General features: G+C 39.7%; 1 long non-coding RNA gene across 2 annotated transcripts; it reads right to left on the minus strand.

Annotated features, from left to right (window-relative positions):
- LOC147823614 (uncharacterized) lies at nucleotides 1–26,173 on the minus strand. 2 transcript variants are annotated; one of them, XR_015443576.1, is made up of 3 exons: nucleotides 26,103–26,173; nucleotides 1,979–2,118; nucleotides 1–1,067 (listed from the first exon to the last, which is right to left on the minus strand). It is a non-coding gene; the product is annotated as an uncharacterized LOC147823614 (long non-coding RNA). The 2 variants fall into 2 exon arrangements; XR_015443575.1 differs by lacking the exon at nucleotides 26,103–26,173 and adding an exon at nucleotides 22,873–23,383.

A 26,173-nucleotide genomic window follows, 5' to 3' on the forward strand; every position in this document is an offset into this window, starting at 1 on the left:
GATGAGGAGGCATAAGCAGAACAGATTGCTGCCTTGCTTGCAGGAGAAAAACAAGGAGCGATAATATGCTTTGATTGAAGCAGAGACAAGCTTTATTAGCATAGGGAACAAAACAAACTTTAAAAAATGCTGACAGTCTAAAGAGGCTTGGTGACAAACCCCATGTTGAATTGTAGGTCACAGAGGTCCCCGATGCGATGCACACACAAGGGCCACATAATGTATGCGCTCCACACAGACATGTGCACCCAGTGACAAACTGCTGTGGGCTTCAGAGGCTAAATACAAGCCCTGCTTGAGTCTCCAATCTTGGAGACCTGCAGAAGGCACTTTGTCCTGTCTTCCAGCAGCACCTTCATCGCAGGGTGAGAAGGTCCAGAGCTGGGATGATTTTAACACAGCCTGGGCCTTGTGTGCGCCTGGTAGACTTCTGAGCTTTCTCATGGAGCTGCTTATAAACTTTGCCAGTGACTCACAGAACTGACTTCGAAATGCACAAAAACTGATAGCTGGGTAGGAGGGTCAATAAAAGGATTAATTTGCAATAAAATAACTATAGATAAGTTAATTTATGGAATATAGAGGTTAGTACATGGTAGGCACATGTAATTCTTTTGATTTTTCTGTCTTTTGAAAATTTCCATAATAAAATGTTAGAAGGAGACCAATAAACATTGTGACTTCAAAAATCAAAATACAATGAACACTGAAAAAAAGTTTTTTTTAAACCTTAGATTTTTTTCTAATTAAGCATTCTTTTAATTTAAATTTTCCATTCCCAGGACATTGTTTCCAAGTAATGTAGTTAAAAAGTTGAAATGAAAGAAATGGATTAAATTTTGATCACCAAATTTGAGTGACTAGTGTTGATATTTTATTGATGTTATGTCTTTATTGCTGTTGTTTTTAGGAAGCTAAAATTAATGAGATTAGCAAAAGTCTTAATTTGGTATAAAATTTGTACAAGGTAGATTTTTACATCATTTCTTCATGAATAGACTAAGATAAACAATATGAATTCTTATTTTCTTCTCCCAGCTCACAAACTCTTCTCCTGGAAGACAATCCTTCAAAACAAAACAAAAAAAACATTTAAAAACCTAAGCTATTTCAGGGTGGTAATTTGGAATACTTTTTGTCAAATTTCATTGTACTCAAGGTAATTGTATGTGTCTTATTTTTCTTGAACACCATCACCAGATCTTAGTATCTAAGTTTGGAAGATTTATTTTTCATTGAAGGACTGGCTGCACATTTAAGACTTTTGTGTACAAGTGGAGGGAGAGGACACACATTTATTTATAAAAGCATTGAAACAAACTATGAAATAACAGTTTTATCTCAGTGATTGGAGATATCAGAAAGGAAAAGGAAATGCAAGGAACAGCAGGTACGGTTAATATAAACCTAAAACCTTTGGTACATTTGTCTGTGTGTAGAAAAAGTTTAATCTCCATGTTCAGGGCTTTTTACATCTAATGCAATATGTACACCAAATATCTCTTTCAGTAACAACTAATAGTTATACCAAATCCACTTAGTCTGCTAAAATTTTAAGCACAAGGCATTGAATTTCAAATGAAAACAAACATCTGTGATTCCATTTAATACACAAAACTGCATCCCAATGAAGCCTCACACTCAGAATATGAGCACTCGGAAGGCAGCAGGGGTGGAGGCTTGGGTTGGCACAAAAATCTCTGCCTGTGAGCAGCACACTTCAGATGGAATTTGACAGGGGAAGAGTATTGTCTGCAAGTTTCACCCCAGGAACAAAAAAAGAGAGAGAAAATGTGAAAGTATTGAGCAACTTTTGCCTCTCCTCTACCCAATAGCAGACATGGGGATGTCCTCTTTCCCAAGCCAGCAAGGGTGTGGTCCACATCCTGACCCCACGAAAGGAGACACTGGGAGTTGAGTAGCTGGTTTGGGGCATGTAGAATTGGAAAACTACTAAGTAGAAGTGGATGCAACTTACAATAGCAAAATAATCCAGAGGACCTAGAGGAGTCCAACATCTCGGACTGCTGGTTTTCATCAGTGGCATTACTAGCCTTTGTCACTTTCTCCTTGCCAAGTTCACATCCCAGTCCTATGGAATCAGTGGGGTCCAGGAACCTAAGACAAAAGTTAGCGATCAGATCCAGGGACCTGGGAAAACTACTCTAGGTTGAGAAGCAGACACCTCCTCCCACCCAAATGCCAGGTTATTTCCGAAGATTCAATACAGGCTTTCAAAATCTTAACTGATTTATATAAAAGGAATTGAAAGTAACTTCACCTTTCATAAAAAGTACCTCCAAAGCCTGCAGTTCCAAATAGTGTCCACAAAGTCTTTCTCTAATAGAGAAAAGAGCTTTGAAGAATCTGATGAAGTCACTTAAGTGTTTGGGGAAATTTTCTGTTGTTATTATCCATGAAACACAGACCGACAAGACACAGACTGATAATTCCACTGTTGTGTACACTGAGCTAGGTTTCTGTGTCTCTTCTTTCAGCTTTCCCACTTATAAAATGCAGATGATAGCATACTACTCCTGCTGTAATCATTACCACTTTTATTATTATTGAAGGGTTATTGTGAGGATCCAATGTGATAATACAAAGAGCATATACCATGATGCTTCACAAATATAACTGTTTAATAACCCTCATAAAGAAGGATAAACCTGAATCATTTGTAGCAAAATGGTTACACCTTGAGACCATATGATAAATGAAATAAACTCAACACTCAAGCTTCAGTATCATGTGCTTTTTCTTATATGAGAAACTCAAATTATAGATGAGGAACAAAATAAAAGACACACAACAATAAGTAGGGAGACAGATCTTTCTCAGATGAGAAGGGGATCAGGAGATGGAAAGGAAGTGAAGGAGGCGAGGGGAAGGAAATGAAAAAGGGATTCTGAGGCATTGTGTACATGTACCAACTCCACACAAGGACTGTGAGCATGCACTACAAACATGTGGTAATGAAAAAAGAACTCAATCACTGCTATATCCATCCTTAATATTGTACTCCAAGTCAGAAAGAAAATACAAGTTTGGGAGGTGAACACTTAAGGGGGGAATCCCAGCTAAACAATCTTGGGTGTATAATTTTTGCAGTTTGGCTTGAAATGCTTTCATCGTGTTAACAGAAATCAAGAAATTAGAGGAAGACTAGAAGGAGAAGAGGATAGAACAAAATAAAAGAGAGAATTTGTAGGTAATCTTGGCTGTGATTCTGAAGCCCGTATCTCTCCAGAGATTTGTGGTTATTTGCAGTGACCTTAGCAAGACGGAGGAAAGTCCCCACTACTTTCTCACCCTTTGGCCACACTGAAAGAACTTAAGGTGATTCCCTTATGAAAAATGAGATGCCATCGAGGCAGAGAGTACAACATCCTGGTGTTGCAATGGGCCAGGCTGCTAGATGCTGGTATCTGCTTTCTGGCATCACGTCACAGCATTGGGAAAGGCTCCCAAAATGGATTTTTAACACACACTTCCCATGATGCTGAAAAGAAACGTCTTAAGAGGGTGATATAATAAACAGTTACTTAGCATTTGCAAATTCTTTTCAAAATCACATTATTTGCATGTAGTTGGAATTCTGACTTAGACAATTTAAGTGAAGGGAATTTTTTCAGAAGGGTGTTGAGACTACTTGGGAAGAGCAAACTTAGAAGGAGCCATGGGCACTGTGCAGGGCTAAACTGTATGCTTTGACTGATAACCATTCCTGGAAGATTCGAAAACCCCAGGGCAGTGAATCTGATTGGCCAAGGCCAAATCACGTGACTATCCCCAGCTGTCTGGGGATGGGTTGGGACTGGGCTCTTTTCAGTGGACGCCATTTCTTCTCATAACTGAGAAAAGCAGAAAAGCATCCGGAAAAGCAATCAAGATCCAATGAAGGTTAGTATCGGCTATTCGACAGCCCAAGCCAAAAACCAAAAAAGGCATTCCTATATGCTCATTTTAAAAATTCCAAAAAATTCACAATTAAACTCTGTTAATTCTAGTCATGGTTATTATCTTTGATACAATAAAATAACTTTCCCATTATTACTCCACAAAGGTCGTTTCTTAGAGTTCTGACTTTCTAGTGCTGATCCATAAGATGTGAATGCTTCACCAGTCTCAGAGAGCCCTAAGAGAAAAGCAAGAAATGCTCACAGTTTCAACAACGGCTTCCTGTACCCTCAAGGAGCACCTGGGTGGCTTTCCAAAGTCCGGGTCTGAATTATGTTTCTGTCTATGAACTTGACAAGTATAAAAATAAAACAAAAACCAGTGGTGCCGACATTGTAGCAAACCAGGTACTCACTCACACATTATTGGTAGGAGAATAAATCAATGTGGAACCACACGAAGGGAAATTTAACACTGGGCAACAAAAACCTTAAAATGTCCACATCCTCTGACCTAGTAATTCCTTTTCTAGGAAATCTTCCTAAAGAAAACCGTAGTAAGAACCCAAAGATGTTGTTACACACATCTTTATGCAACTTTATAACAATGTTGTATATAATTGTGAAAAATTCAAAACCACAAAAATATTCAGAAAAGGAGGAATTGGCTGATTACACTATGGTACAACCACACGATGAAACACTTTATGGTCGCTGAAATATGTTATGGGAAAATAACATTTTTAGATATTTATGGTGTGTTATAAAACAACAACAACAAAACCAATTACAAGAATATATGAAGCATAGTAACCTAATTTTTAAAAATGCTGTTTATGTGGATTAATAAATACAGAGATGGAAAGAGAAAAAAATAATCTGAGGGAATTGCACAAAATGCTAATAGTGACTTCAAGTAGTGGAATTATGAATGAATTTTAAGTTTTTATGTGTGTTCTCTCTCTCTCTTATTTTTCCTTTTGTGGTGGCACCACAAATTGGACCCAGGGCCTTGCACTTGCTAAGCTGCCACTACCCCTGAGCCAGACCCCTAGCTCCTGATTGTTTCCATTTTACGTCTTACATGTGTAGTTAAAGCATAAAAAGAAATTTACAGGGTTATTTTACATTGAGAATATATAGATTAGTATAAATAAAACTTAGGAAAGACCAATGTCACATGGTATTCCAGAAAGTGTGTAAGTTGTAAGAGTTCAGGGGGAAAAAACCCCTTTACACAGTCAGGAGCATCTTTATACGATTATGAGACAGAGAAGAGGGTTGATTTAAAAAAATTCTTTATTTACATGACGGAGGGTGAGGCTTTTTTTTCTGAACAGTTGCCACCAATTACAGTCACCATTTACTGTGAGACAGCAGGAGACCCTGAGCCTCCTTGGTCCATGGTAGAAGATGAGAATTTCATGCACTTTTAAAGTGTTAATTTATTTATTAGCACACGTTTGTAGTATAAAATACTATTTTCACTGTGGGTATTTGGGGCCTGCACATCACATATCCTAGCTTCTTGATGTATTACCTTCCCTTCCTTTCATCTCCCTGTCACCTTCCCATTTGCAGTCCATCTATCTCCCTGTTTCCTTTTATCTATCTTCTATTTTACTCTTTATTTATACTTTGGGGTTCTCATATAAGAGAAAGCATGCAATATTTAAGCTTGTGTGTCTGATTTATTTGACTTAACATTATGATCTCAAGGTCCATCCATTTTTCTACAGATGACTCAAGTTCATCCTGCGCTATGGAACAGTAGTACTTCACTGTGTGTAAATACCACGTTTTCTTTATCCATTCATCTGCTGATGGACATACAGGCTGCCTCCAAGATTTAGCTGTTGTGAATTGTGCTGCTGCAAACATGGGCATGTGTGGATCACTATAATATTCCGTTAGCTCTTTTGGGGGAATAACCAGTAGGGGAAAAGCTGGGTCCAATGAAATTTCTAGTGTGAGTTTTCTGAGGAATCTCCACATTGATATTCATAGTGGCTGTCCTAGTTTACATTTCTACCAACAGTATGGAAGGGTTCCTTTTTCCTCCAGCCTTGGTGGCATTTGTTATTATTTGACTTCTTGAGAAAGGCCATTCTTTCTGGAGTAAGACGCAATCTCAGTGTAGCTTTAATTTGCATTTCTCCAAAGGCCAGCGATGTTGAACATTTCTTCATGTACATATGAGCTATCTATATTTCCTCTGAGAAGGGTCTGCTCATTTCAGATCCCCATTTTGATAGGGTTTTTATTGGAGGGGTCTAATTTTTTGAGTTCTTTATATTTTCTAGATATTAATCCTCAGTCTGAAGTGTAGCTGGCAATGTTCTTTTTCATTCTGCAGGTTGTGTCTTCACTCTTGGTTGTTTCCTTTGCTGCACAGAAGCTTTTTAATTGGAGAGAATCTCATTTGCTGACTCTCAATATTATTTCTCGTGCAGTTGGGGCTCTGTTCAGAAAGTCTTTGCCCACAAGTATGACGTCAAGAGTTTCACCTATCTTATCGTCTAGCAATTTAAGTGTTTTTGTTTTAATGTTTAGATCTTTGCTCCATTTTTATTTTACTGTAGCACATGGGCAGTCCTAGAAAGCGCACTAAGGCACCCACAATACCTCAGCCTAAATACCCTTCAGACTGGCCCAGTTGTAGGCACAGTGGATCTGGCAGCAAGCCAAGTGGCCCAGGCCCTATTTCTAGAAGGGCAGCTTGCCTTGCAGAGCAAATTTCTGAGGGCGGCCCTATGGATCCATAAGATGTACCACCTAAAGTGACTCAGGATGAATTTTGTACACTTTCCATTGAAATTTCGCCTTCCGAGTAGTTTCTGCAAATAAGAAAGCCCAGAAAGCATGCAGGAAACCAGGCACTGATGCTGCCCTGTGCTGTTGACAAAATTAAACCTCAAAGGAAAAAGACAGTTTGGTCTACTTCTCTTTCCCTGCCTTCTGCTTCCAGCTTTCATTTTTCTTAACAATTATTTTCAATTCAGATGGCTACTAAGAACTTTCAAGTCAAATGATGAAAGACACTTTGTAAAATGAAGAACTTTCATTACAGCAAATTAAAATTGGGGCCTTTGCAGTGAATGAATCATTTTCTATACAGAAATCTATGGCTATGGCCCAATGCAGAGGTTAAATGTTTTCTTTTTTTCAGTTCTAATGCAACTTTCTCCTTTTTTTTCTGCCCGTTGTCTTTGTGTCTCAGAATTGAATGCAACCCCCTGGCCTACGCTGCTTGCTCCTTCCCTTTTCTGCGGAGCACAACAGTAGCTACTACAAAGTACGCTCTGTAAAGCAGCAGTTGTGCGAGGCTGGTGTCCACCAGGAATGTTGGTACAGTACATGTTATCGTGTTTAGGTCCCTGGCTCCCTTTTCTTTTTGGGCTTTGAAAAACCTTGTTCAACCATTACAAGACAGAGCAACATGCCCCGCAAAATCAAATGCAGGAAAAGGTTGTAGAGATGGTCTGTTTACTCAGGACTCACGGACCAGCAGCTAGAATAGCCGGAACAATTTTGTGGTTTAACTTAAAGTAAGAACCATGGGACAAAGCTCCCGGGGAACAATGAGAGAAATAAATGTTGATAGCATCCCCTCCCTGTTTTTATTAGTCATACAAAAGAGAATCATTAAATTTTAAAAGGACAAGCACAGATGGTAGAATCACGTCCTTTTCTATCATTGACGCTAACAACACAGATGGAAAAATGAATTAGCTTCATTCAATAAAAGCAAACAATATAGATTTATGGAACTGGATCCTCACGGCAGGGTACCAGGGGCATAGTTAGGCTTATGTGTAGGTGTGTTTCAAGCCCAATTATTTTAGGTTCTTAAAATATAAGGGCCTTGCTAATTAATAAAGACTGTAACTGTATTTATCACTCCATAACTCTATCAAGAGTTAAGCTTTTTTACTTCATTGCTTCCAATCTCAGTCCAAAGTATCTTTTAATTTAATCCTAGCCACTCAAGTCAGTCTAATTATGTTTTAAAAGGTCTAATTTATAACCCTAATTTGTTATGGTCTTATTTTTGGCTCATACTAACAGAAATACTTAGTTGAAAATTCTCTGCAAATCCCACTTTATTTGTTCTTTGTTCTCCAAATTATTTCTTAATTTATCATCCTTTTTTGAAATATTAAAGCAATTTTGAAAAGTGTCAATAAGGAGGGTACCTTTTCTTTTGATGCTTAGATTTGCATCATGAAGGTTTATTTAAAATTCTCCTTTCATTTCTAAATATTGTTCTTGGGGTCTATAAAGCATGGAGTGAAAAGATGCTAAATGAGACTTATCCTAGCTACTTGGATTTGCTAGTAGCTATCAGTAGTAATATGCTCACCTTAATAAAAAGAGGTATATGGGAATACCTGAGAAATAAATCAGCATTATTTACATATTATCAGCATGTCTTTCATTGTCTCTGTAATGTAAGTAGAGGAGGTTAAAGTGTCACTTTCCATGGGAGAAACTCAATCACAGATTGATTCGTTAGAAAAAAAAATCACGCTCTATTTTGCCCTCTTAAAGACAGAGTTAAGGAAACTCTAGAACAAGCTCCCTGAGACATCTATGCATCCAGATAATTATTATTCATTAGTTCATTATTATTCAAGAAAGAATTTGCATGCCATAGCGTTTCTCATTACAAATTTGTATTAAGATTGCAAAGCTGTAGAGTTGGCCTACTTGGGACTTCATCATTCGTATTTACCCTAAAAGTCAAGTTCCTTTTGTCAGGTAGTTCAAATACCTAACCACTTGCTACCTAAATGTTTATTTGTCTCCCAAAATTCATTTTGAGGGCTAACTGCAGAAAGCCAATTTTCAAAGATAGTGCTTAAATTGAATCATCCTTTCCCTGACTTTCAAAGGGATGCCCTTGCCTAGAAGAATTAGCTTTCTGTAAGTAATACAACTGAAATTTTCATCCTAAATTTGAGGGAAAAAGTAGTGCTTCCCAGAACATTGTGTAATTAGGTTGTCTTAAAAGATTCCACCACTAAAAATAATATATTTAGAGTTGTCCATTTAGCAACTTAAAATGCAGGATGCCCAGGTAAATTTGCATTTTGGACAAACAATGACCATTGTTAATATAAAGAAATATAGGTGTGACTCTCTGTCTTCAGAAAAAATGTCCAAGAACTAACCTAGCCGTGAAATTAAGATTTCAATTTCTCTTCACTCAGTTTCTTTAGTGGAGAGCATTTTTAAGTTTAATATTAATAAAAGTATCTATTTTATCTTGCATAGATCAAGAAAGCATCAGCAGCAATTCGTTTTGCCTATTTTTCTATAAATGGACTCATACAGTTTGAATACATGGGTCAGTCTTCTTTTATCAAGTGTCTTTTCTTATAGAATGGATTATTTTTGTACATACATTAAATTTTTCAAGTTAGACCAAATTAAGGAATATATAAAAGCAAATCTTGGGAGATGAATATTTAAAACCAGATTTTAAGATAATGACTTTACTTAATACATCTCTGTCACTAAGACACTTTGGGATTTTTTCTTAGTTAATTGCTTAATAGACATTAATGGGTACCTGGACTACATCAGGCACTGGAGACATAAATATAAAATAATGTGCTTCCCTTCAAAAATCTTATAAATAGACAAAAACAAACATGGCTACATGGAAGAAAGATCAGAGTTGCTATATTTCTGTTAAGAATACATATTTGGGAAGCTGAAGTGTTTTTAAAACAGTGACTGGATAAATCATTTTAAAAGTTAGTTTTTATAAAAAGCTAGTCTCTGTGCTAATTTAGGTGAACTCATAATCAAAATGAATCTTAATTCTGTGACAGACAATTTTGTGGCTAGTAAAAAATACAAAGTAGAAAATTTAAAAATGTAAAATATTTATAACTACCAAAATAATCAAACACAAATGAAAAATGTAATGACAGATATTAACACTGAAAGCTACAAAATATTGATGAAAGAAATTAAAGGAGATCTAAGTAGGAGGAATATTATGATAATAGATGGACTTACTATTGTAAAGGTAAGGAGTTCTTACAAATTAATCTATACACCAAATCCAGACCCATGATAGGTTCCACCAATTTTTACTTTATTAGATAAATTTTTTAAATTATTCTAAAATTCACAAGGAACTGTAAAAATCCAAGAGAAACAAAGAAAAATTATTATTATACATCAGTTAGGTAGGGAGAAAATTGTTTTCAGTTAATGGTAAATGTGTCAATTGAATATCATCACAGAAAAAAATTGTCTTAAATCTACCTTACCCTAGATACAAAATTAAATTCAATATGGATTGCAGATTTAATTGTAGAGGATAAAACAAAAACAAAAAAAAGATGTTTAGAGAAAAAATACAGGAGAAAATTTTCCTCTCTTCAGTATAGCAAAAATCATTTTAAAACATAAAACATGAAGCAGGTGTAAAAGATAAACATCATTAAATCAAGGTATAACTAAAAATTTTCAAGAGACTTGAGTATGACCATTAAAAGGTAACTGGGTGGGAGTGCATACATCCAGCAAAGAATTCATATAAGAAACAAATAAAGAGCATTTATAAATCAACAATCAAAAGCAGTTATCTCAATCAAAAAATGAACTAAAACTTGAAAAAATTCCCTATCAAAGAACATATTCCATGGACAATAAACCTGTGAAAAGCTCATATTCATTTGTCACCAGAGGAATTCATATTAAAACTTTTGCACACAAACTAGAATGATTACAATGGAAAAAGAAAAGGCACAAGTATTAATAAGGTCATACAGCAACTGAACTCTAATACAGTAATAACAACATAGTAAATTGTTACAACCACTTGGAAAACTGGAAATATCTAAAATATTTGAGTATATATTACCCTCGCATAGACCATGGCCCAGCAGTTCTGTTCCTAGATGTGTGCCCAACAGAAACTCAACCATGTAGTCACTAGAAAACAAGTCCTAGAATATTTCATAGCACCGCCATTCCCAGTAGCCAAAAGCTGGAAACTTCCAAAATCTCCATCAATAGCAGACTGGGTCAGTAAATTGTATATTCATACAGTGGAATACTATACTGCCTCAAGAATGAACAATCTATATGGACATAGAAGAATATAAATAAATCTCAGAAAAAATAATGTTGATTAAAAAAAAGCCAGACCCTGTCTTCAAACTGTATGAGTCCATTTATAGTAAAATAAGCAAGATGAAATGCTGCTGATAGTTATCAAGATGGTGGCTACCTCTGCGAGGATAAGGGATTGTAATGGCTTGTGAAATTAGGGGAAGATTTTCTGGAGTACTGGTGATATTCTAGTTCTTAATCATGTGCTTGGCTGTCAAGCTGAGCTCGATTTAATTTGCAGCAATTCATCAAGCTGTGTAATCATAATATGTACACTGTTCTGTAGGAATGGTGTACCTCGGTAAAAATTAAAGGTAAACAAGCAAAAATAAAATACTCGACACTTTGTGGGCAGTTCAGGTACTTATCCACAGCCTGAGGTTTAGAGCAGAAAGAGGTAACCTATGTGGGTTACCTCTGAGTGATAGAACCCAGCCCAGTTTTTAATTGGATTGAAAATTATTTGCAGAAATGAAGAACATATGAAAAATATTTGAGTTTAATTAGTAGTCAAAGAAATTCAAATTTAAAGTTGAAATATCAGTAACATGGAAGATACTTATGATAGAATATTAAATGGGGGTAAATATACCAAAATAATAATAGCAATTATGTGACATGTAGGAAGGTAGATGCTTTCTTTCTTCCTCTTTAAATGCATATTTTCCAAAGGTTCTATATCAAGAATGACTTATTTTTATATGAAAAAAGGAAGAAAATAATTTTTTCCCAGAAAACAATAACATGTTCAGATAAAACAGAGAAATGATTGTTTGCCATGAATTTGCTGGGCTAAAAACAACTTTCCACTTAAAAATGAGTTGAATTATGATTATATATTTGAAACTATCTCTTAGTTTGGAGTTGTACTTTAAATTTCATATGTCTGGAATAGAAATCACTACCCACACACCAGTACTGCTTGAAAAAAAATGCCTCATCTCGTATTTTTGACAGTAAAGTGGTATACAAAGCTGAAAACTTCCATATTTCTCTCTTCATTATCCTAAATCAATATAAATCTCTCTCCAGTCCACTGTAGAAAATTGCATGGGGTTAGAAATTCTTCTGGAAACACGTATGTCTGAACATATGAGTCTCTGTTCTTTATTATCATCACCCTACCGTAGTTCAAGCAATTATCCCTTATGTTATTCTCTTACCAAAAGTTTTATTTCTGCCAGGGCCATGGCCAAACCAAAGTACTTCATGGAGAAACCACATGAGATCAAGTGGATTTGGGGATAGGTGGCAAGCATGTCCATCTAACATGGAACCTTAAACTGTAGGGAATGTCACTTTTTTTTGTGGTTGTTCAGTGGTGAAAGGTAAAGCCTAGTCACAAATTTGTTGATTTTTGTCCTCTACTATATCTTTCTTATGAATTATAAGGGCTCTGATTACCAAGGCTGCTCAAGTTGCTCCCATGGTGTATCAGGGACCCCTGCAGAGGTTCCTGATCTCCTACTCAATGCTACAACACAAGGCAAGAAGAAAGACTTAGAGACAGAATTAAAAAGAAACAGGGAGGGGCCGGGGATTTAGCTCAGTGGTTTCGCCGCCTGCTGCACAAGTGCAAGTTCGATCCCCGGTACCAAAAAAAAAAAGAAAGAAAGAAACAGGGAACTGGGATGGTCAGTGCTGAGCAAGCAGCAAAGACCTTGAACAGCCAGAACCACTTATATTTATTGGTTACACAATCATCCGTTAAATTGGGGTAAGGGGGCTACGTGTGGTTGTTAGGAATAAGTTGCTAATGCAGGCAAGACTTATAAAAGAAGAGACAAAGCACTCTTGTGTTAGGAACAGAACAGACAAGATATAGGTTGTGGCTAACAATTAACCTCTTTTCAGTTAAGAAGGTTTTAATTCTGGGAACAGAATTTGGGTAAGAGTCACTCTGACCTTAGCTGCTGTGTTATCTCATATCAAGCCCAACAGCTCCATGGGCCATTTCCCTAGCCTCTGCTGTGGCCATTGGCAGGGGTTGGTACTTACCTGTGTGCTGTCTACAATGCTCCTATGAATCACATAGGTTTCGGCCAGACTCATTTCTTTAAACAAGCCAATTGAGGGGTTCACTCTTTTCACCCTGCACTGCTCACAGCCTGCTTTGGACATAATTAACAGGGTGGTCTCTCACAATGGTGAGCTGATTTTGTGAGCAAAGGATTGTGGGTTGCCTAGCAAAAGAAAGGGCAGCTCCTCCTCTGGCAGGTGCCCTCTCCCTCTCCCCATAAACACAGGGGATGCCTGGATTGCTCATTAATAGCATTTCTGTAGGGTTGATTAAGACTATCTGCTGATTAGTCACACACATATACACTCACACATACATATGAGGTGTGATCAAAAACTATGGTGAATGTTTAAAAACTTTTATTGCCATAAAAGACACATTGCCAGTGATATCCCTCAAAATTCTCCCCCTTTCTTTGGCCACACTTTCTGAGGCAGTTCTGCAAGTCCTTTTTCATGAGTGTTTAGTTGTGCTGGCATGGCTGCACTGACATCCTGAATTGACTCAAAATATTTACTTTCCATGGTCATTTTGACTTTGAAGAAGAGCCAGAAATCTCATGGTTCCAGATCCAGTGAATAATAAGATGGATAAGGACACAGCATCATGTTTCTGTTTGGTAGAAATTGCCATAAATGTTTAATCAACAAGAGGTGATCAAAATATATGGGAAATGTTTTAAAACCATTGCAATAAAAGATACACTGCCATTAATCAAAATATTCGAAATACTCCCCTAAGTTTGAACACATCTCATTGTTTTTGACAGTGTGTCTTTTTCTGTACTAATTTTTAAAAATTTAAAAAGTCACTTTATTTAGATCATCATGTAATATATATATATATATATGCACATATACTTTGAAAAAAATTATCCCTTTGCAATCTTCTACTACTTATATTTACTTCTTATCACCAGCAAATTATGGTTTAATTATTAATATTCATTCATAATTTGTTAGTGTTAATCATTAATGGTAATTATTAACAGCAATAAATCTCTTAAGCAGTGTCATGATCCTAATTTAAATGATCTATCTACTAATAAACCAAGGCTTTGGTCAGATCTGCAAAAATGTATGTTTTCCAGGTCAGTTTGAACATGTAGTGGCCAGGACACAATCATTTCTTTAGACACTTAAAGTCATAACTTGTCTAACCTAGCCACAAAATCATACTTATTTATTTCCATAAGCATAAAATCCGAGCCAATCAATCCATGATGCTATTTCTCAGGTCACAACACAGAGGGGCACTAGAAAGGGACTGAAGGGACAGACAGGCCCCCAGGTGTTTAATGTCTCCCTTTCCCAGCATCAGGCCCACAGCAAGATCAGCATCTAGTTGAAAAACCCCACTGAGCTGTGTATTTCTGTTTTATTGTGCACTCTGATGTGGAGTCAAAATTTTAAAAGACATTTGTTCCAATCCTTGTCCATAAGTGACTTATATAAAATTATTGTGCATGTCAAATCGTATGGAAATTTAGAGATTAAACTTTTATAAAACTGTTACTAAAAAATATTTGATTGATTATGGATTTTCATCTTAATTTCCACTCTATTATGTTCCAGGAAGGACTTAAAGAAACAAGGAGAAAGTCTCTGTAGGCTGGTGGCATGGATGTCAGTCATAAAAACAGGAGCTAGGAGGCCAGGGATTTAGCTCAGTGTTCTGCTGCCTGCCTCACAGGGGCAAGGTCCCAAGTTCGATCCCCCATACCAAAAAAAAAAACAAAACACACACACACACAAAAACAACAGCTAGGGATTTTGAACCTCTGCTGTGAGTCTCAGTGTAACATGTGGTATCTCTAATCTTCCACCATCCACTGAACTAAGTTCTGCTTTTCTCTTTTGCAGAAGGAGAAACTAAGGCCCAGAGATCTTAATGAATTTATAGCAGGCCACATAGACTGAGTCAGATTTGTTACATTTCCAAGCATTTTCTTTTTGGACCATGGCCCCTTGCCCATATGGCTTTTCCCGGACAATGCCCCTTTGCTGAAACATGGCATGAAGACAGTTTATCTGCTGAATCCCATCTACTGTCCAGGGACTGAAAGCCATGTGTGTCCATTTCCAATTCTTAGAGAATCCATAGTCTGTGGACATAATTTTTCCTCTTTCAACACTCTGATAATACATTGGTGTTTCAAGTTTTGCTTTGGTTTCATAAAAATTAAAAACTGGATCACCAGTGTAGCTATCCTAAAGCTGAATTTTTTCATCAAGAACAGTAAATAAAATAATGAGACATTAGTCAGGAGAGTGGATAATACTGTCCCATTTGCTAATTTCTGAGAAAAAAGAATATTGAGTCAAGATCTGAAACGGGGGCATAGATCCCACTTGACGGTCATGTGGAATCCTTTGCAGGACTTTGAAACCCTCTCCATGAGAGATGAGTATATTCTGTTTGTGTCCTTACAAAATGAGGGAGTAAAATTCTACATCTCGGATTTTTCAGAAAAAAAAATAAACAAAGATTAGACTCATGATTAGGTTCATAGGATTGCTTTATGGACAAATTCTTCTCACTCTTCTTCCCTTTAACTGCTCTCCATCAAGGTCACCCCACTTCCCTGGAGCTCAAGGATGCAAGTTTAATGCCCAGGATGACTTAGGTTTCATTCCCCATCAAAACTCTGCTGGACACTTACTGTATCCCAGACAGGCTGGACGCCAAGGTGACGATAGTAAATCAGAAATCTTTCCCACACCCAGGTGAAGTTTCACAAGCCCGTGATCCCAACCACTCAGGAGGCAGAGGAGGATCACAAGGGCCACCTAGGCAACTTAGCAGACCCTGTCTCAGCATTTTCAAAAAGTACAAAGAGCTGGGGATGTAGCTCAGTGTCCCCTGGGTTCAATCTCCAGTACCTAGAAGGAAGGAAAGAAGGAAGGAAGGAGAGAAAGCCAGAGAGAGAGAGAGAGAGATCTTTTCTGTCCTCAAAAAGCTTCCATTCTCATCAGTAATGGGTTTGGGGGTGTAGTACCCTCAAGACCACTTGAGAGCTGGTCTGAATCTATCTTAGCTACTCCCAGACCACCAGTTCACTTGGATTGAGTCATCTGAAATGGAATCTGCTTTCTACAATAAACTCCACTTACCATTTTTTCAGTCTCCTCTCTCTACTGAGGCTCATATTTTCTGTTGTCCCATCTGTCCACCTGCTGTGATAGTTCCCTCCACTGTATCCCATGAGTGTGTGTATGTGCACGTGGGTGATATCCCTCCTTGAAGGCTAGGACTCCTAAATTTTAGTCTGTGTATGCTTAAATGCCTCATTCAAAGCGAGTCTTCAGTTGGATTAGCTGAAGAAGTACTGTTCACCAGCTGAGTAAGACTGACACTGAGACCACCAATTCCTTGTTACAAACCAGGTTGGCTAATCTAGAAGTATTTCTCTGGGATGAGGCCACCTGACATCAAACTGCAGGGCATGATTCAATCGGGCTGTTTAGCTCATGGTGTCTGATATGGTATTAGATGCTTAGGGTTTTCCAAGTGTGACTGATAATAAGCATTGAGCTTCCCTTGTCAGAGTTAGTTCAGTGAGAAAAAAAAAAGTAATCTGAAAGTGGTAAATAAAAGCAATCTTTGGTCCTTCCCAAACTCTGACTTAATATCAGAAATTCCTGAGATTCTACAACAAAGTAAAATGGAATAATTCCAACAAATGTTAAGAAATATGTAGAATTATTATGAGAAATGCAGTGCTAGTCAATCCCTGACCTTTCTTACCTAGAAAGATGCCTTGTTATTCTAGTGGTTGTTGGGGAAGCCTCAAAAAAGTGTTACCCAATGGAATAGACCAATCCCTCATTGTTCTTAAATACAATTTTTTCTGTAAGAAAATAATAAATAAATAAACAAACAAACAAACCAGTATTGGGACTTGAGGTCACCATGTGCAAGGTACAAGAGGGATTTCTCAGAGAAGAGCCATCAAGACTATTACCAACAGAAACTTTCCTCATTCGCCCATGAGACCTCTTGCTGAGTAGCTACTCCATACTCAAGCAACCCAAACCTTAATGAGTCCCAGCCTGCACCTCCCAAAGGTGGTTAGACTCTTATCAAGCCAATCTTCATACCTCTGATGATTTCCATCCAATGGTGCAGTGAAGTTCAGGGACTCCACCAGACTGTGACCCTCAGAGAGACAGGGTATCTAGATGTGTCAACACAGTGTGGTGGCTAAAAGTCAAATTGCCTCACTTTGTTCCCGAAACACCGTTGGATTTATCTGAACCCTAGTCTCACCCCACACTACATGGTTACACTGAGCACTGCTTAATTTCAGTGTGCTCAGCTTTAAGGTGACAGAAGCAGTAGCAACCCTTGGTAGGCAAATCCAGACTGAATTAGACAACTCGTACGAAATGCTGAATATAGCATTTAGCACAATCACACTGCCTATTTGTGCCACCATCCCTTTCTGGGGTGGAGTGGGCTCCACCACTCTTGCTCCTGAATGGATTGTAACTCTCAGGGTTCTTCCAGTCTTGTGGGGCATCTCCACTGTTTAACTCTGAATCCCAAACTGGAAGAGGAATCTCAGTGCCGCCATATAATTAAACATTGCAAGGCTGTCTGGCGAACTAGACTCACCTTAGCAGGTCCCAAATCATGTCCTAGCCAATTTGGGCTCTGCCCACTGCTCATCCAGAAAGCCCTCCCCATTTTTCAGCTCTTCCTTACGGTATCTCTGTCCTGAAGGTTATCACAGACAGTGCCATAGCAATGTTTCAAAGAACGCATATAGGAAGGAAGCCTATGTGGCTTCACACCGCACAGAATTTCTCCTACTTATCCTTACCACACATACTGTGCTGATATTTTGGAACTTGTATTCTTTAGCAAACAGGTTGGAAGCAGAGGACTGTGTCAAGGACAGCCATAAATGACGCTACTGGAAACACTCAACATTTCATTTTGCCAAATTCTCAGAAAAAAATTTTTTAAAATATTGAACACAATTAAATTCTCCCTGGCAAAATTATGCCACCTGGCCAAATACCTGGTCTGGCATGGTAACAAAGACTCTGTACACATAGACAACGTGTTTGTAAAAACTTGAGGTACTCAATAAGCATAAATAGCTTGAGTTTTATTTTGATTCTCCCAAAAGAATGGTGTATTCTTTGGAAAACTGACCACTGAGTTTCATTCTACAGCAATATATCTTCCCCTCTCACCTTCCCTTTGTGAGGTCGTCTGTATAGAATGGGTTCCCACAGGTTGAGGGGAAGAATTAAAAAAGCCTCCACCATCACCCCCACCCGACCCGTCCTCCAGTCCCTTCCAAGGCCCCGAGCAGCTGGTAGGTTTATTGCTCTTCGCGGCTTTGGCTCTGCTCTATACATGCGGCAAGATTGATTCTCCTCCTTCTAAAATGGGGAGATCTGGGGTGTCTGTGTACCTCTGTCCTGTGTCCCTCTGGAGTAAAATGGCCTCAGCCACACCCAGTAAAGAGGCAGCACATTTTGGGCCATCAGCAAGTGACAGTGACAGTGTGGAGGAGACCACTCCACCACCCCATCCCCGTCCACCTCTACCTGGAGCTCCAGACACACTGAAGATACGTGCAGAGTGCTCGGCCCCACAGATCCCCAGGGACTGGTTTCTGCAAGGCTGGGAGCTGAAGCCACCACTGAGACAGCCTCGCATGCTAAGGCTCCTTCAGGCACCACTGCGAGGCTCGGAGGTCCCGCCGAGGTGCAGGAGTCCACAAGCACTTGTGAGTGCACCCAGACACCCAAGAGGTGGGCCGATCGAAGGCCGCTTTTGCAGCTTTCCTCTCCGACTCGGCCTGCCCACCTCCACAGACAGTTTGCACAGCCTGACTCTTCAAGAATCCCACCAGGCTCCTGGCCTTTGTATCCCCAATTTGGCTGAAACAGAAACTCAGAGCCCCACTCCCACCCCCAGACTGAGCCACTCTTCCAGACCCAGCCAAGGCTTGGCACACAAGCGAGGAGCCAAAGGAGCCAGCCTGCAGGCAACAGGGGAAAGTAATTGCTCTTCCCACCAGCGCGGCTGCTCCTCTGCTTAGCATCTGAACGAGTTAATTTGAGGCCTGGCTTTCTGGGAAGACATGGCACTCCTCGCAGCATCCCACGGGTTCATGGGGAGAGAGGCCCTTTCGCCAGATAGAAACAGTAAATTATATTTGAAATCCATTGCTACTGAAGGAAGAAAAATCCTATTTCTCCCCCAGGAGTCATTCGTTTATTTATTTATTTTGGGGGCCTGGTTGCACCATTTAATATTCATTGTCCAACATCAGAAGTCCCTTTTGCTCACATAAGCATCAAGCAACTAAGGGAAATTTTGCTAATCAAACAAGGAGTGGTTTAATTGAATACAGAATTGCATCAAGAGGCTAGCCCTTTGCCAATCCTGGGCTTCCAGGCACTGATCTCAGCAGCATCGAAGTCAGACAAATTGGTTAAATTGATCCTGCTCCACGGAAAGGGTGCTTCATCTACACCCAATCAAGGGCAGATTGAAGTGTGATGTGCAACCAGGGGAAGGAATCAGGCAGCCCGCTATTTCTGGGTTAGGAATGGGCCTTCACGGAGCAAAAACACCTCCGCTTCCTGTGGGCTTTATTACCCCCTAAACACCAAGGGTCTTGAATTGTGAGCCGGAGGCTCACCCTTGCTCCTGAGCTGGCCATAAAGGCTATGGGCTCAGACGGGAACAGCCCGGTAAATCGGAGCTGGGCATCGTGCCTTTGTTCAGTCTACAACCTGTCAAATCAGTATCTGGCCTAATTAATCACACACACTGCAGAGAGCAGCACTTCCATGCTTCCGGCACCCAGCTAGCTGTTTTCCAGAATTGTTTTTCACATCACCGACCCAGAAAGTCAGTCAGCACAGTTGAGGAAGGTGGCCTTAGCGTGCTTCCCAGGTCCCCACGAAGAGCTGTGTGACTGGGGACAAGTTACTCGAGTGCCTCAAGCCAGTTGTCTCCTCTGTAAAACTGGGGTTGTGACTCTGCCTCGTTCAGAGGCTCATGGGGAGAACTGAATGTGGTCATTCTCAAAACAGCATCTAAAAAAAAAAAAAAAAGGCATCTTGTACAGTGGTTATTCTCCTTTGAGGGAAGAGGCTTCTTCCAAGGGGAACGAGATCAACTCGTCCCTGTTGTGGATGAGTCACTGATAAACCACGGTGTGAAGGGCTCTCAACTAGATTTATTGGACACCAAAGTCCATGCATTTCCTACCATGTCACATCCCAGCAATCCTCACATGCCCGGGCCTATGCACTGCTCAGATCTGCAAAGAAAGACCAGTGAAATCTAACATGTCATTTCTCTTCACAAAAGCAGTCCAGACAGTGAACATTAATGTTTGGTGCCGACCATAAAAAAAGCAGGTTCTCCAAGAGAGACTGTCACTCCAGGTGTTACAGTCCAGCTCCTGTCTCTGTACAACCCCATGTAAACTGGCTTGAGTTTTAGGAAGGCTTCAGTAGTTACTTCTTGCTCCGTGATACCACAGCTTTGTATATGCTTCTAGACTCCCACCTCTCATTTCATGGAAATTATACACTTATATACAACTCTCTCTGCCTCTGGACAGCAGCTCCTTGAAACCAAGGCCAATGACCAGATCATGTTTGGATTTCCTGCACCTGACCCAGTGCCTAAGATTTTCATGGTGGGTTCTGAGCAAACAGATGCCAGATGGCTGGCTGGCTGGCTAGCTGGCTGGATGGATGGAAGGAAGGAGTCCATTCTTTTAGTTACCACTGAAGAGGGCATTGCTTGCATAACTCCTCCCTAGGCATAGAAGAGGACCAATACAAGAAGACATTGTCCTGAAGAAATTTACATAGCATACCAGCATTTTCCATTCACTGATATTCACATTAATATTTTCAGGCTCACACTTCTCTTTGGGCTGCTTTTGTAAGCCTTTCTTCCCTGTAAATCCTTTAGCTCTCAGGGAACATAAAACGAGCTGAATACTCGTTTATTTACTTAGTGTAACACCCTGCACGATAATAGGCTCACATCCTGTTATACTGAATTAAATTCTGGTCTAGTAAAAGAGACAAAATAAATTGGCAGGTAACTCATGTCCATTAATATATTTGCTAATGCAGAATACTGGGATATTAGGATGGAAATATACTCTGAGTTGCGGGAATTTGGAGGAATAGGACCCATGGTACTTACATAGCACAGACATCTTCAGACAAAGACATTAAAGTTTATGACCACCTGCACACCATCACGTTCATTCTCTTCATGCTGAAATGGCTTTCCACTCTCAAAAGCCCACACTTATGCCCATGTACAATGACATAAAATACACTTACATGCTGCCAATTCTTGATTGCATATCAGTGTGTTCACTTGGATGTCTACGCTCACATGCAGCCTCTGAAAACTGACATTTTGCTCCTCTTCAAAAGCTTGCTTCTCCATCATTCATTTAGTGGCTCAACATCAGTCTGGACTTTTATGAATCTTTTCAAAATGTTACCACTTCACACAATTTCCCTAATACCTTAGTGCAAGCTCCCATCAACCTTTTACCTTCCTCATTCGCCAGTTCAATCTTTTTCTCCTCCACACACTTAGTGCCTCTTCTCTACATAGTAGTCCATGATTCTTTGTTAAGGGAAAGTCAGGTCGTGCCATTGTCTTGCTCGAAATTCTCTTGGCTGTCTGTCTCTGGAGAACTCAGGGCTCTCCACGCTCCCCGACAAGGCTCTCCCTGCGCTGTGCCCTGTCCTCTTTGCCCTCGCCCACCCCCTTTCTATTCAGTTCATATCCAGTGTACTCAACTAAATTCAATATATTCTAACACCTTGTGAAGTATGGAGAATACAAAGATATATCTGCTTCTTGCATTAATATAACTAACACTCTGGTTGAGGTAACAAGATATTTTAGACCTTACGGAAATCGTCTGGTCCAGCCCCTTCAATACAGAGAAGAAAAATTATCTTCTTAAGGTTGCCCAGCAAGATAAGAAGCCACATCCCTATCTTTTTATCCAATACTCTTTTCACTGTGTTTTTCTTTCTGTGAAGAGTGAATAAAATATACAGTGAATGTTTAAATTTCTAAAAAATTTATTACAATAAAAAGACGCATTGTCATTAATTCTCCTCAGAATATTCTCCCTTGCTTTGTACATACTTATCCCATCATTCTTGCCACTTTCTGAAGCAGTTCTGGGGGTCTTCTTTCATAAGTGTCTTTATGAGGTGTGATTTAAAAAATACAGTGAATGCTGCTGCTGAGTGCCATCTAATAAATAGGCAGGTTCCTGAAAACCTGACGTTGTGTCCTCATCCACCTTATTCATCAGATCTGGCATTGTGCAACTTCTGGCTCTGCTCCAAAGTCAAAACGACCATGAAAGGGAAATGTTTTCAATCAATTCAGGACATCAAGGCAGCCAGAACAGTACAAGTGGGATGCTCACAATAAAAGGACGTCCAGAAGCTACTGAAATTAGTGAATAAAATAGGTCTCTCCAGTGCCATAGATTCCCCAGTGTGTGACAGCAAGAAAAAATAGAAGGCAGGGGCCGGGGATTTAGCTCAGTGGTTTCGTCACCTGCTGCGCAACCGCAAGGACCCAAGTTCGATTCCTGGTACCAAAAAAAAGAAAAAAAAAACAAGAAAAAAAAATAGAAGACGGGAATAGAAATGATAAAAATGAGGGAAGTTGGGATTTCTCTTAGTAGAAGTAACAAATAGCACTGAGAAGTCTGGCTGTAAAGTCACCAATGATGGTGATAGCTATACTGTATTGTAGAGCTCCATTTTATGGTCTGCTTACCTTTTTAGTCACCAACGTATCCATTTATTCTTCACAACACCATATGTAATGTTTAACATTTCCTCTGTACCTAAGGAAGCTGAAACAGGGGCTCCAAGAAGCAAAAGACATGGTGCCTGAGTCTGCCCTAAATTGAGGTGAGATATTTCACTACAGGGTTATGAGGCAAACCCAAAGTCCTGTGTTGACATTTTATTTCCTAACAGATTTTATTGGACATTCTCAGAGATTTCTACAAAATTTTTCCAGCGTTGGATTCTTTTCCGGGAATTTTCTCCAAAAGAACATGTTGTAATTATCCAATTCTAAAGCTAACATCAGCCTACTTTGTGCCTACAACCTGATTTTCAGGAAATGTCTCTTTTAAACTTGTGCCCTATGAGTTAATAATTAAAATTCACACCCCATAGCCTTCATGAGTGTATTATTTTGCATTGCCCAATAATGGAAATCCGCAGATAGAGTTTGAACTAAACAAGGCTTCCAAACGTGTGTCTTCTCTCTAGGAATCAAATGATCCTTTGGGGAAATTACCACCAGAGCTACTGTTAGAGATAAGCCAGCCCAAGTCCTCTGGTTACAGAGTGAAATGAAGGTAGCAAAGAGTTTAGTGATTCCTGCAAGGTCTCAGAACATTACTATGCATTCATCTCTATTGCCGTCTATGTGCTCTATACAGAAAATCATGAAATATAATCGATCAGTTATTACCCAGTTTAATACCCTCATTTTGTAAAGGAGGAAGTGGAGTTTCGATTTCCAAGTAGAAAAGCTCAACTCCGGCTCTCCCAATCTCCTACTTGGTTATTTTGTGTACAATAGTGCTTCTTTCTAAATACAGATACGGGCACCTTCATGATTAAAAAAAAAAACCCTGCTTTTCACTCTGGGCATAGAATTATGATTTCTGGTAGTAGCTGAGCAATCTGCAAGCCTCTGTCCAAAGAACTCCTGAGTCCTTGCTGTGTGTTTCATACAAAGCTCATGTCTCACATGTGTTAAGATAAACTCTGCCTCCCTCCTGTATCTTACACCTTCATAGAAAAGAAACCAGAGACTCTTTGTAACTTTCCTCAGACTTCCTCTGCTTGCTCCTTTTCTTGCCCCAGTGCCTTCCATGTAATAAGTGCTTCCTCTTCCTCTCTGCAACTCTTTCCTTTGACAGGGGAAGGAGGTCGGAGATAGGCGACACTTCACATTATGGCTTTTTCTCCAGTTTGGTCCTCCATTCAAGTCTCTCTCATCTTATTCTACCTGAGCAGCTCACTGAAGAAGCTCAAGTATTCCCTTTCTAATCCCTCGCTGAGACAATACCAACCCTAAGTTAAGGGTTATTGCATAAGTAAGACAATAAGAGATACAAGGGATTATCACAGTGCCTGGCTCAAGGCGAATACTCAATAATGAGTGAAGCTCCAAGTCACATCTCCAGGCCTGCTCTTCAGTTTTACACGTCTCTTAACTCTTCTGACAACTTTTAGTGCTATCATTAGTATTTTCATTTTATAAGGAGGAAACTGAGGCACAAAGAGGTACACAACACAGCTAAGGGCCCAGAGTTCTGCCAGTAATGGCAGAACCAGGATTCAAAGGCAGACTGTCTAGTTCTAGAGCCTGGGCTCTTTACCTGCAAACCATACTGCCCTGAAACCGAGTGCAGCTGGGCGACCACATGGGGAGGTCATATGGAATGCTCTTGGAGCTCAAGTGCCATAAGATCCCACCACCGCCATGTGCATTGGAAAATGAAGAGTCCGGGAGCTGTTACCCCTCTGATTCCCACTCAAAGGGGAACAGTGCACTTGTTTTTCTAAGAGGAGCTGAGGACCAGTGGAGGCTACATTTGAAGCCAGCAGTAAAAATATTGTCCCCAACCTTTTGATCTATGCACTCAATCCATTTGAGTTTATCGTTATAGTTGGTGAGAATGTGTCTGGGACTATATGGAGTACTCTTTTTGTTAAGGCAGCACTTGCCTGCATTGACTTTTTTCTTAAGGAGGTACTGGGGATCAAACTAGGGACCTTGTGCTTGCGAGGCAGGTGGCGGAACCACTGAGCTAAATCCCAGCCCCTGCATTGACTTTTTAAGTAAAGCCAAATGGAAGACATGTTTGTATAAAGATTTATCAGAGGGTTGGGGATGTAGCTCAGTGGTAGAACATGTGCCTAGCATGCCTGAGGCCCTTGGGTTTAAACCAGCGCACACAACAGATGGTCACATTCTGCTTACTAATAGAATGACAACTCACAAGCCCGTACAGTGGTAAATGCCCGTAATCCCAGCTATTGAAGCAGGAAGATCACAAATCTGAGAGCAGCCTGTAAAACAAGCCAGACCTCATCTTAAAACAGAACAAAATCAAAAGTCAATTCACAGAGAGGTGACAAATGTTCTAGAGGCGAAATGGGCCTCCATAAAGAAAAGTGCCGAATGCTCTTCACGTACTAAAGCAGATCAAAATATTCAACTACAAGTTACCTCAAGGAATCTGTCCAGAGCTGCCCAAGTGAAAACCAACTCCTGCCATCTACACTACCTTTTCTGACTGCTGGCTTCCAGAGGGCTGAAGACAAGGAGGCCCCACACCCACCCAGTAGCTAGAACTGTCAGAGTAATTTTTGGAGACAAAGTTTGAGAAATAGGACAGAAGCCTCAGAAAGGGAAAAGAAAAGTCTGTCGGAGCATAGAACTGCCTCTGTCCAGGGCAAACCCTGCTGAAAAACTGACTCTTGTACAAGTAATCAGATATTAAGACTCTTTTAAGGAGCACAGAATAGTTGAATTCATCACCATAATTTAATTGTGCCAGTTATGAAAGAGCAGTTTGCCTCCCCTCCTTCTCAGGCACTGCTTCTGTGTATTAAACTCAGACAAATCAGATCGAGGATTCCGAGAGTACTGTATTAGTCATCTGCATCCCTTTTAATTTGTTTAATGGCCTTGTGTGTGTATGCATGTCTGTGTGTGTGTGTGCGTGTGTGTCCGAGCTGTACATCATTTAGCCTCACGACAACATGTAAATAAAGAATGGATAGGGAAACCTTTACAGAAAAGAATAAAGCGTGCCTCTTTCTAAAGTTACATTTGATGTTTGAGTAATTCATGGGATGCGGACTGCAAGCCGCAGTGTTTATTATTTCCACTGAGCCGTCTCCAGACTGAGGAGAAGAGAGAAGGCAAAGAAAGGAAGGAAGGAAGGAAGAAAAGGAGTCTGAATTTACACTCACCGCTTCAAAAGCCCTTTTGTGCTCGGCCAACTTCTCCTGGCTGAAGATGCGGTACTTGCCAAAAAGTCGCC

The sequence above is a fragment of the Heterocephalus glaber genome, unplaced genomic scaffold (genome assembly GCF_053883595.1).
Source record: "Heterocephalus glaber isolate CG9 unplaced genomic scaffold, H.glaber_assembly_v1.0 deba00001572, whole genome shotgun sequence".
Classification (NCBI taxonomy): domain Eukaryota; kingdom Metazoa; phylum Chordata; class Mammalia; order Rodentia; family Bathyergidae; genus Heterocephalus; species Heterocephalus glaber.